This window comes from Cervus canadensis, chromosome 26, assembly GCF_019320065.1.
Source record: "Cervus canadensis isolate Bull #8, Minnesota chromosome 26, ASM1932006v1, whole genome shotgun sequence".
NCBI lineage: Eukaryota > Metazoa > Chordata > Mammalia > Artiodactyla > Cervidae > Cervus > Cervus canadensis.
In genome coordinates, this window is record NC_057411.1 from 38,380,212 (window position 1) to 38,391,826 (window position 11,615).

Genomic DNA, 11,615 nt, shown 5'->3' on the forward strand with positions numbered 1-11,615 from the left:
ATTCATCAATCTTTATTTACCCTAATGGCTTGAGCTTTTTATATCTTCTTTAAGAAACATAAAAATTTCTGACACATAAATATTTTCTTGTTTCTGTTCCTGATACAAAAAAATTTTTCTTCTACAACTTTTGAGTTTTACATGTTAAATTTAATTCCTTAGTCTTCTTGAATTGATTTTGATAAGTTAAATTTTAATTTACCACGTATGCCTACATTATGGACAGCTTGCAGAATTATTAGTATTTTTCCACTTCTTTTTGTATTCTTTAGTTAATTGTTTTAAATACATGTTTTTTTAGAGTGCTTATTTCAAGCTACATGAATCTTTTAGAAGCACCCCACAAAGTACTCCTTGTTATTGTTTAGACATTGCATAAACTACTAAAATACAGGCAAGCCAGCAATTTACCACAATCAGCATTTGATTCCTGAATGTACCACTAGATTTAGAGTGGAATGAGTTCTGGGTCCATATTGTAGATACAGAGGTATTTTAAAGTATTTGATCTGCTAAATGAAAGTGAAAGTCTTAGTTGCTCAGTGGTGTCCAACTCTTTTGCGACCCCACAGACCATAGCCTGTCAGACTTGTCTGTCCATGGGATTTCCTAGAGGAGATACTGGAGTGGGTAGCTGTTCCTTTCTCCAGGGGATCTTCCTGACTCAGGGATCGAACCCAGGTCTCCTGCATTGCAGATGGATCCTATACTATAGCAAATCAAGCATTAACAATTATGCTCTATACTTCATATTGTATATTTAAATATGACCTCCTTCATGGAATATGGAGATGTATTATAAAACACAGAGTCTCTCTCTTCAGGTTTTTCAAACCGTACCAGCTTGTAATGCATCCTCAGGGGAAGGCCAGACCCATGAATAACTTGGCACCAGAATTAAGCTAAAACTTGTCTTTGGGATAGGCACAGAGGAAGGGTGTGAGAAACCATAATATTAGTTGTAAAACACTTGGAGCTCCCTCTGCTGGAATATATTGGTTAAGGAGCAATAGTGAAGGAAGAGCTCTACCTCCAAGGAGGAAGAAATGGAAACAAAGGAAGCAATCTCAAAGTTAGCACTGACACCAGGTTAAAGGGAAAGTTAAAAACAACAGTAGACTTTCTTCTAAGGTTTTGATTTTGTAAAATTTGTCCCTTTGTCCTGATATGTTAGGAATATTCGCCTTAGTACAAAAAGCATTAACTTGATTCATTGCTGATGCTGTTTAGTCACCCAGTCGTGTCCAACTCTTTGTGACCCCGTGGACTGCAGCCCACCAGGCTTCTTTGTCCGTGGGATTCTCCAGGCAAGAATACTGGAGTGGGTTGCCATTTCCTTCTCCAGGGGATCTTCCTGAACCAGGGATCGAACCTGCATCCCCTGCACTGCAGGCAGATTCTTTACCACTGAGCCCCCCAGGTCTCCCGCATTGCAGACACTTTACCGTCTGAGGCACCAGGGAAGCCATTGAGTCCCCAGGGAAGCCCAACTTGATTCATTAACTGACACGTTAGGGGAGCAGCCTCAGGGAACAGCATAATATCATTTTAGAACATTGATGACGGAAAATATATTTATAGAGTAGACTTTTATTCATCATGTAACTTTTGAAAAGTCACTTATCTCTGTCCTGTGTCTCTCTAATTTTAAAATGAAGATGACGATAACAACCCCAAACTCTTTGACAATGGAGAGTAAGTGAGAAGCCAAGAGATGTGAAACAAACTTCCAAGGTGTCACGTATCCCTGTGTGGCTAAAATCCCATGACTGGTTGGTAGCCATACTCCCAGATGATTAGCATCGAGTCCCTGGCACTGTGTAAAGGCCTGGTGACATGGTGATGACTAAAGCATTCTCCTCATCATCCTAGAATTCACAATTTAACGGCTTACTGAAGAAGACACTATAATAACACAAGCAGTAACAACAAAACATGGCAAATCCTGTAAAAGAAGGTATTGGAAGTTGGTAGGGACACATAGTTTTCTAGATGACCAGAAAAAACTTTAAAGAAAAGTTATATTTGAGTTGGGACTTGATGTATGAGGTACTTGCCAGTACACATTTTTTTTTTCTTAAAATTTTTGTTTATTTAGCTGTTCTCAGTAGGAGCTCTCATCCAAAAATGTTGTTTAAAAACACGATAATTAGGGAAACACAAAGTTAGCCTAGTTCTAGTTAATTTCATTGGAAGGCTTAATAAACAACATACTGATGCAATCATTGATTAAATAAATAAATCACTAGACTGAGATAAATATAACAGCATGGGAATAAGGAAAATATTGGCTGATGTAGAGGGAGAAATTAATACACTGATAGATGGTAAGTCATATATTTTTCATTTATATCATACTTCTGAAAATAATGTTAGATTTGATAGCTTTGTTCATAATTTATATATAATAATACAAGTTTAACATTAGTAATGATCAATCCCCTTTTTGCTCTTCCTTCAAAAAAAATTTTGTGTACTGTTAATGCATTTAGGTGCTTGGATGCTAAGCATTATGTCTTATATTTCATACATTTAGCCTTTAATGATATCTTGATAGGCATAGTCTTAGAGCAGGAACAAAAGATTTATAGCTGCATTTGTGAAATGCCAGACTGGATGAAGCACAAGCTGGAATCAAGATTGCTGGAAGAAATGTCAATAACCCTTATGGCAGATGACACCACCCTTATGGCAGAAAGTGAAGAAGAACTAAAGAGCCTCTTGATGAAAGTGAAAGAGGAGAGTGAAAAAGTTGGCTTAAAGCTCAACATTCAGAAAACTAAGATCATGGCATCCGATTCCATCACTTCATGGCAAATAGATGGGGAAACAATGGAAATAGTGGCTGACTTTATTTTGGGGGGCTCTAAAATCACTGCAGATGGTGACTGCAGCCATGAAATTAAAAGATGCTTGCTCCTTGGAAGGAAAGTTATGACCAACCTAGACAGAATATTAAAAAGCAGAGACATTATTTTGCCAACAAGGGTCCATCTAGTCAAGGCTATTGTTTTTCCAGTGGTCATGTATGGATGTGAGAGTTGGACTGTGAAGAAAGGTGAGTGCCGAAAAATTGATGCTTTTGAACTGTGGTGTTGGAGAAGACTCTTGATAGTCCCTTGGACTGCAAGGAGATCCAACCAGTCCATCCTAAAGGAGATCAGTCCTGGGTGTTCATTGGAAGGACTGATGCTAAAGCTGAATCTCCAATACTTTGGCCACGTGATATGAAGAACTGACTCATTTGGAAAGACCCTGATGGTGGGAAAGAATGAAGGTGGGAGGAGAAGGGGATGACAGAGGATGAGATGGTTGAATGGCATCACTGATTTGATGGACATGAGTTTGAGTAGGCTCTGGAAGTTGGTGATGGACAGGGAAGCCTGGCATGCTGCAGTCCATGGGAGTGTGAAGAGTTGGACACGACTGAGTGACTGAACTGAACTGCCTACATTAGAAAAGAAGAAAGATCTTAAATCAATAACCTACTTGTATACATTAAGGAACTAGAAAATGAAGAGAAAATTAAACTGAAAACAAGCAGAGGGAAGGAAATGGTAGCTGATTAGAATTATATAAAATAGGGAATATAAGAACGAAGGAAAAAAATCAAAGAAATCTAAAGTCGTCTTTTTGATTGGGCTTCCCTGGTGGTCCAGTGGTTAAGACTCCATGCTTCTACTACAAGGGACACAGGTTCAATCCTTGGTTGAGGAACTAAGATCTCACAAGGCATGTGGTACAAGAAAAAGAAAAATTAATGAATAAAAATAAAATAAACTTGTCTTTTTGAAAAGCATAAACCAAATGACAAAACTTTAGCAAGGTTAACCAAGAAAAGAAGACTCAAGTTTCTAAAATCACAAATGAAAGCATAGACATTACTATGAACCTTACAGAAATTTTAAAAAAGATTATGAGGGAATACTGTGAAAATTGCATGCCAATTATAGCTCTAGATAACCTATGTGTAATGGGCAAATTCCTAGATTTGCCCCAACTTCCCAACTCATTCTATAAAGCTTGTATTACTCTAATACCAACAAAGGCATGATAAGAAAAAAAGTCTTTAGACCAATATCCCTTATGGATATAGATGCAAAAATCCTCAACAAAATACTAGTGAACCGAAGCCAGTATTGTATTTAAAAGATTGTACACCTTGACCAAATGGGATTTTATCTCAGAAATGCAGGGATAATTCAATATATGAATGTAAATAATTTTCATATAACATATTAAAGAATGAAGGGAAAAAGAACTACATGATCACCTCAGTGGTTGCATAAAAAGTACTTGACAAGAGCCAACACCATTTCATGATACAATGCACAGCCAACTAGGAATTGGAATTAGGAATTAGGAATTGGATTAGGAATTCCCTCATCCTAAAGAGTATGAAAAATCACAGCTTAGATCACACTTAATGGTGAAAGACAAAGATTTCCCCTAATGTCAGCAACAAGGATGCTCCCTCTTGTCACTTTTGTTCAACATTGTACTGGAGGTTTACCTAGGACAATTAGCTGAGAAAGAGAAATAAAAGATATCCAAACTGGAAAGAAAAAAGTAAAATGTTGTGCACAGATGACATGATCTTCTATATAGAAAAATCTAAGGAGTACACATGCACACACAAACTGTTACACTAATAAATGAGTTCAGCAAATTTGCAGGATACAAGACCAATACACAGAAATCAGTTGTATTTCTATACACTAGAATAGACAATCCAAAAATGAAATTAAGAAAATTCCATTTACAATAGCATCAAAAGAAATACAAAACTTGTATATTGAAAGCTATAATACCTTGTGGAAAGAAATGAAAGAAGACCTAAATGAATGGAAAAACATCTCATGTTGGAAGATTTCATATCATTAAGATGATACTTTCCAAATTGATTTAGAAATTCAACATCATCCCAGCTACATTTTTGCAAAAGTGACAAGCTGATTCTAAAATTCATACAGAAATGCAGGGCACACAGAATAGCTAAAAGAATCTTTTAAAAAAGAGCAAAGTTGGAGAATTCACATTTCCCAATTTTAAAACTTTACTACAAAGCTACAATAATCAAGACAGTGTGGTACTGGTGGAAGAAGAGACATATTGGGTATTTGCATGTAGAAGAATGAATTTGGATACCTATATTGTACTACACACAAAAATTAACTCAAAATGGATAGAAGATCTAAATGTAAAAACTAAAACTTTGTTTAGAGGAAAACTTAGGCATAAATCTTTGTGGCTTTTGATTAGGCAATGGCTTTTAGATGCAACATACAACACCAAAAACACAAGTAATAAAAGACAAAATTAAAAAAAAAAAGACAAAATTTTTAAAATTGGGTTACCTCAACTCTAAAAACCTTTGTACTTCAAGGAGGACACTATCAAGAAAGTGAAAAGATAACTCACAGAATGGGAGAAAATATTTGCAGATAATATATTTGATTAGGAATCTGTATCAAGAATGTATTAAAAATATGTATATGCAACAATTAAAAAGACAATCTCATTTTAAGATGAGCAAAGGACTTAAATAAACATTTCTCTAACAAAGATATGTAAGTGACTAATAAGCATATGAAAAAATGCTTGCTATTATTAGTCATTAGAAAAATTGCAAATCAAAACCACAGTGACATACCACTTCACACTCACTAGGATGGCTATAATAAAAACAAACAAGGAATAATAAGTGTCGACAAGAATGTAGAGAAACTGGAATCCCCATACGTTGCTAGTGAGAATATTAAAATGCTGCAACCACCTTGGAAAACAGTTTGGCATTTCCTCAAAAATTTAAAAGTAGGATTATCACATAACACGGGCTTCCCTTGTGGCTCAGCTGGTAAAGAATCTGCCTGCAATGTGAGAGACCTGAGTTTGATCCCTGGGTTGGGAAGATGCCCTGGACAAGGAAAAGGCTATACCCACTCCAGTATTCTGGCCTGGAGAATTCCCAGGACTGTATAATTAATGGGGTCTCAAAGAGTTGGACACGACTGAGTGACTTTCACTTCATCGTGTAACACAGGAATTCCTCTCCAGGTGTCTACTGAAGAGAATTGAAAATGTATGTCCATACAAAAACTTGTATATGAATATTCATAGAAGGATTATTTGCAACAGCCTCAAACTGGCAACAACACAAATGTCCATCAACTGATTAGTGGATAAACACAATATAGTATGTCCATACAAGTGATATTATTCAGCCGTAACAAGAAATGTAGCTTCCCCTGGTAGCTCAGACAGTAAAGAATCTGCCTGCAATGCAGGAGAACCAGGTTCGATCCCTGGGTAGGGCAGATTCCCTGGAGAAGGGAATGGCAACCCACTCCAGTATTCTTGCTTGGAGAATCCCATGAACAGACTATGCGGTCGCAAAGGGTTGGACACGACTGAGCATCTAATGCTTTCACTTTACTTTGACCACCTAATGCGAAGAACTGACTCATTGGAAAAGACCCTAATGCTGGGAAAGGTTGAAGGTAGGAGGAGAAGGGGACAGAGGATGAGATGGTTGGATGGTATCACCGACTCGATGGACATGAGTTTGAGCAAGCTTTGGGAGTTGGTGATGGACGGGGAAGCCTGGCGTGCTGCAGTCCATGGGGTCGTAAAGAATCAGACATGACTGAGCGACTGAAATGAACCTATGATTCTATTTAAATGTGGTGGCCAGAACAGGCAAATCTATAGAGCCTATAAGTAGGTTAGTGATTGTCAGGAAGTGGAAAATGACTGGGCAGTATATATTTGTGATGATGGCACAACTATGTGAAAATACTAAAACCCACTAAATTGTTCACTTAGAAAATTTAAAATAAGAATCATAGCCTCAACAACATTTTAAAACTTTGAAGGTAACTAATAATACCTAACACTTTCTAACACTATTGCTAGCGTTCAAAATTTACTATAGCTATTACCTCATTCAGTCCTTATTACAAGCCTATTACAGTCCTGTTACTAGGAGGAAACCTGAACTTAGAGAGGTTAAGTAACTTGCCTAAGGTTTTACAATTAAGAAAGGGGCAGAGCTAGGGTTCAAACCCAAGCAGTAGACATGGAATCCACTCAGCTAGTACATTATTTGACTTGTCATTGTCACTATGCAACAAAGTTCCAAAGGAACTGGTAAACAGGAAATACTTTCATAAAAAATAATTCATGATGACGAATATTATTGTACCTTCTAGAGGTTACTGGAAATTTTAATCTTTTTAAACAGAAGAATACAACAATTTTTCTTGATTATTAAGTATCCTGGGTTAGGGAAAGCCTTTTCCGGGAACTTAGACTTCAGATATTATTGGTAGCAGGCACACTCAAAAGCTTCCATGTGAATTCTCTTTGAAATGTGTGTTTTTATTAAATCTTTGAGTTCTATTTGTAGCACTCAATAGACTTTAAAATATTCACTTTATTTTGAAGTGGCAGCTGGAAAAAAAAAAAAAAAAACCAGGATGGGCATTTGCCTCTGATCGTTAACAAGGGCCAAGTTTCTTTTAATGCTGCCAACTCAAGCAGACTCAGTGAGGCTTGTACTGCAAGCTGCTGTTAACAGTGGGATTCAGCTCATACTGGCGAGTCTGGCCAACGTCCATTTTGTCTTTGCACAGAGGGGAGCTCTTCAGAGCAAATGAGGGCTTATTCTCTGCCATGCCAAGATTAATCTGCTGTGTATTCGCTCATGTCCATGATCAAGAATCTTGAAAAGGAGGTTGTCTTTTGTCCTAAAGAGAGCTATTTGATTGAAAACATTCACAGATACCCAGTGTAGTCACTGTTTATCTTGAAAACAGGAAAATCATCATGTGAAGCTGTAACGGAGGGATGCGGAGTAAGGACAATGCATAAGTTCTGGAGATGGAGTGACTGCTTCCACTCTTGCCCACTGCTATCCATTGTCCACATGGTAGTCAGAATGAGAATGAGGCTAGAAAAAAAATTGACATCAGGGAGTTCCTGGTGGTCCAGTGGCTAAGACTCCATGCTCCCAATGCCTGGGTTCGATCCCTGTTCGGGTACTAGACCCCATATGCTGCAACTAAGACTCAGCACAGCCAAATAAATAAATTTCTTTCTAAAATTGAGATCAACAATATTTTACTTTCTTAGTGGCTTTCACAATGGCCTGTAAATTCCTACAAAGTCTAGCCTTAGATGCATATCTGAGTCCATCTCCTACTTCTAGATTCTTCAATAATAAATTGCGAAGAAAGAGTGGGAGGGAGGACTCTTAAGTTTGAAGAAACTTAAGAAACCTATAAAGCGCATGCAATGTGTGCATTCTGGTTGGATTCTGAATTGAATAAAACTATAACAAATTATGAGGCAGTTGGAGTGACTTGAACATGGATAAGATATTTGTACAAGAATTGTTCATTTTTCAACTGTAATAGTGGTATTGTGATTATGGGTTCTTCTTTTTTTTTTTTTTAAAGAGCTCTTACTTTTAGAGATATTAAAATCCAGGTGAAATAGTACTATATCTGTGATTGTCTTCAAAACAATCTAATGAGGAGGAGTGTGGCAGTAAAAATAAAACAAGATTGCCTATGAGGAGATAATTGCTAAAGGTGGATGTTGAGTACATGGGATTTTTAAGCTATTCTTTCTACTTTTCCTACAGTCCTTGATTTTCCAGTCCACTTGCCTTTTTTTTTTTTTCAGCCACGTGACTTGTAGGATCTTAGTCCTCTGGCCAGAGATTGAACCCTTGCTTCGTGCCCCCTGCAATGAAAGTGCAGAGGCCCCTCCACTTGCCATTTCTATTAGTTATCTCCAAACCCAGGACACTATCATTGTTTTCTTTACTGATTCTGAAGCTAAAGAAACCCTGTTGGGACTTCCCTGGTGGTCCAGTGGTTAAGAATCTGCCTTACAAAGCAGGGGACTCGGGTTTGAAACATGCTGTGGAGCAACCAAACCCATGCACCTCAACTACTGAGCCACGGCTAGAGAGTCTGTGCTGCTGCAGTTAAAGATCCCATGTGCTGTGGCTAAGACCCAACGTGGCCAAATAAGTAAATAAATATTAAAAAAAACCCCAAACCTGTTGATTGAGATTGCTGCAAATTTCTACCTGATCTTTTAACTTTTTCCATGAGGTTCTCCAAAATTTATGTGGGTGACATTCTCAGGCCCTTAGATCTTGTGACTTCTCTACCCCAGCTGAAGACAGGTCTTCTATTTCACCTTTGAAGACCAAGGCCACCCAGCATGAGATCTCTTGCTTCCTCTTTGCCTTCTGAAAACCTTTCTTTCACTGAATTTTCTTGATATTTACCATGCTTCATTCCTGGATAAATTTTACATTGGATTGTTATTATTTGACAGATCTTCTACTATGTATAATATTTATCCATTTCAAACATAATTCAGATGGGATCAAAATCCAGAATTCAACGATAGAAAGTGTATATCATTACAAAAATCTCTTCTCATACTTATATATGCAAACATTTATGAAAGGTCTTAAAATGTTCTCTTTTAATAGCAAACACAGAGATAGTCACAAGACAATCCAAAAGGTGAAAACATTTGGGTAATTGCATCTGGAAAAACTCAATAAGAGAACAAAATCAGTTTGCACAATGAGGAATGATCTTTGAATTTAAGCTTTGTTGTTAATATGTTTCCAGTATTAATTTACCTCTTGATTTAGATATCATGTTTCAGGACTTCCCTGGTGGTTCTGTGGTTGAGATGCCACACTTCCAGTGCAGGGGGTGGGGTTCAATTGCTGGTTGAGGAACTAAGGCCCCACATACTATGCAGAGAGGCCAAGAAATAAATAAATACTTTTGTTAAAAAGAAAGCATGGTTCAAGGTTGGTATTTTCAAGTTGGTACTTTTAAGAGTTCTATAAACATCTAAAACAACAATCCTTTTCCTCCTGAAAAGAAAGTAAGGTTGTAACTTGTCTTATGTTCATCTTTGTATCACCAATGCTTAGCACATAGTAGATGATCAAAATGTATTAGCCGAATAAATTAATATATGATCAGCTTGAATATTTACCTTTTCTCTTTATTCATTTAACTAATATTTATCAATAGCCTCCCATGTGCTATGAAAGATCTTAACACACGATCACCCAGGGAAAGAGCTGGTTGTCGTTCTTCAGTCAATAAGTCCTGTCCGACTCTTTGTGACCCCAGGGACTGCAGTTCTCCTGGCCCCTCTGTTCTCCACTATCTCCCAGAGTTTGCTCCATTGAGTCGGTGATGCTCTCTAACCAACTCAGAGCTGGAGCTGTAGGACAATGCTTATGTGAGGGTATGAAGAGACTTGATGTTCTGGGAAACAGAAACAAAGAAGTTTGGCTGGAATGTGGCAACACTGTGGGAGAGAAGTAAGTAGAAGAGGGGGGTCAGATATGTAACCAGAGGTCAAATCTTGTGAGGTTTTATAGGTCATTGTAAGGACTTTATGTTTGAAGGGCAATGGAAAGTCATCAGGAAAGCAAAATATTATGATCTTTTTTTTTTTTTTTAAATTTCTAGCCTCACTCTCATTCTTACCACTGTGCAGACAGTGGGTTGTAAGTGGGCAAGAGTGGAAACAGGCAGCATTCTTGTTGTCTCCAAAACTTAGGCACCGTCCTTACTTTCGTGTACCCCAATTCTGATATCACATGATCATATTCCTGTTCTCAGGATGAACCTGAGACCTAGAGGAGAAGATCAGGGTGCTTAACCATATCTAACATTTAAGCCAGGAGTGAAAGAAATGCCAGAAGTGGCAAGAAGAGATAAAATAAAAAGCAGATATATCTCTTCCCATTAGTCTTTAATGTGGTTGAATCCCTTTAAATCAATAACTAGTTTATGAACAGTCCCAAATATTATAATTCTATAAATACACAGATAGATATAAAAAGATGTTCATTGCAGCATTATTTGTGGTAGTAGGAAAAACTCAAAACAGATTCAGTAACTTTCAAGATAAAGTTGGTTAAATGAGTAACGGTATACTCAGTGACTAAGCACATAGCTCACATACTCATAAATGTAATGGAATACCATGCCATGATTAAAAACAATGAAACAGATCCATACATAATGACACAGAATTGTACGCACAATCTATTTTTGAATGAAAAAAGCAATGTCAAAATATGACTTTATGTTGTGAAAATAATGAGTCAGTGTTTAAAGGATTTGCATGAAGATGGTGCTTCTCAGGGAAGCCTAACCTGAACTCCCTCTTTAAAACTGCACCCACCCATCTTTTGCATTCCTAACCTTCTTTGCCCTGTTTTGCTTGCTTTTTTCCCCCCTCCATAGCCCTATAAACACATAAATATTTATTATGTGTTGCCTTTCTCCCTCTGGAATGTAACATCTATGAGAACAAAAGTGTTTGTTTATTTTGCTCATGGATGTACAAGAATCTAGCTAGGGCGTTGCCTGGCATATGTACATGCTAAATTGCTTTAGTTGTGTCCAACTCTTTGCAACCCCATGGACAGTATCCTGCCAGGCTCCTCTGGCCCATGGGATTCTCCAGGCAAGAGTATTCGGAATGGGTTGCCATGCCCTTCTCCAGGGTATCTTCCTGACCCAGGGATTTAACCCACGATTCTTATGTCTCCG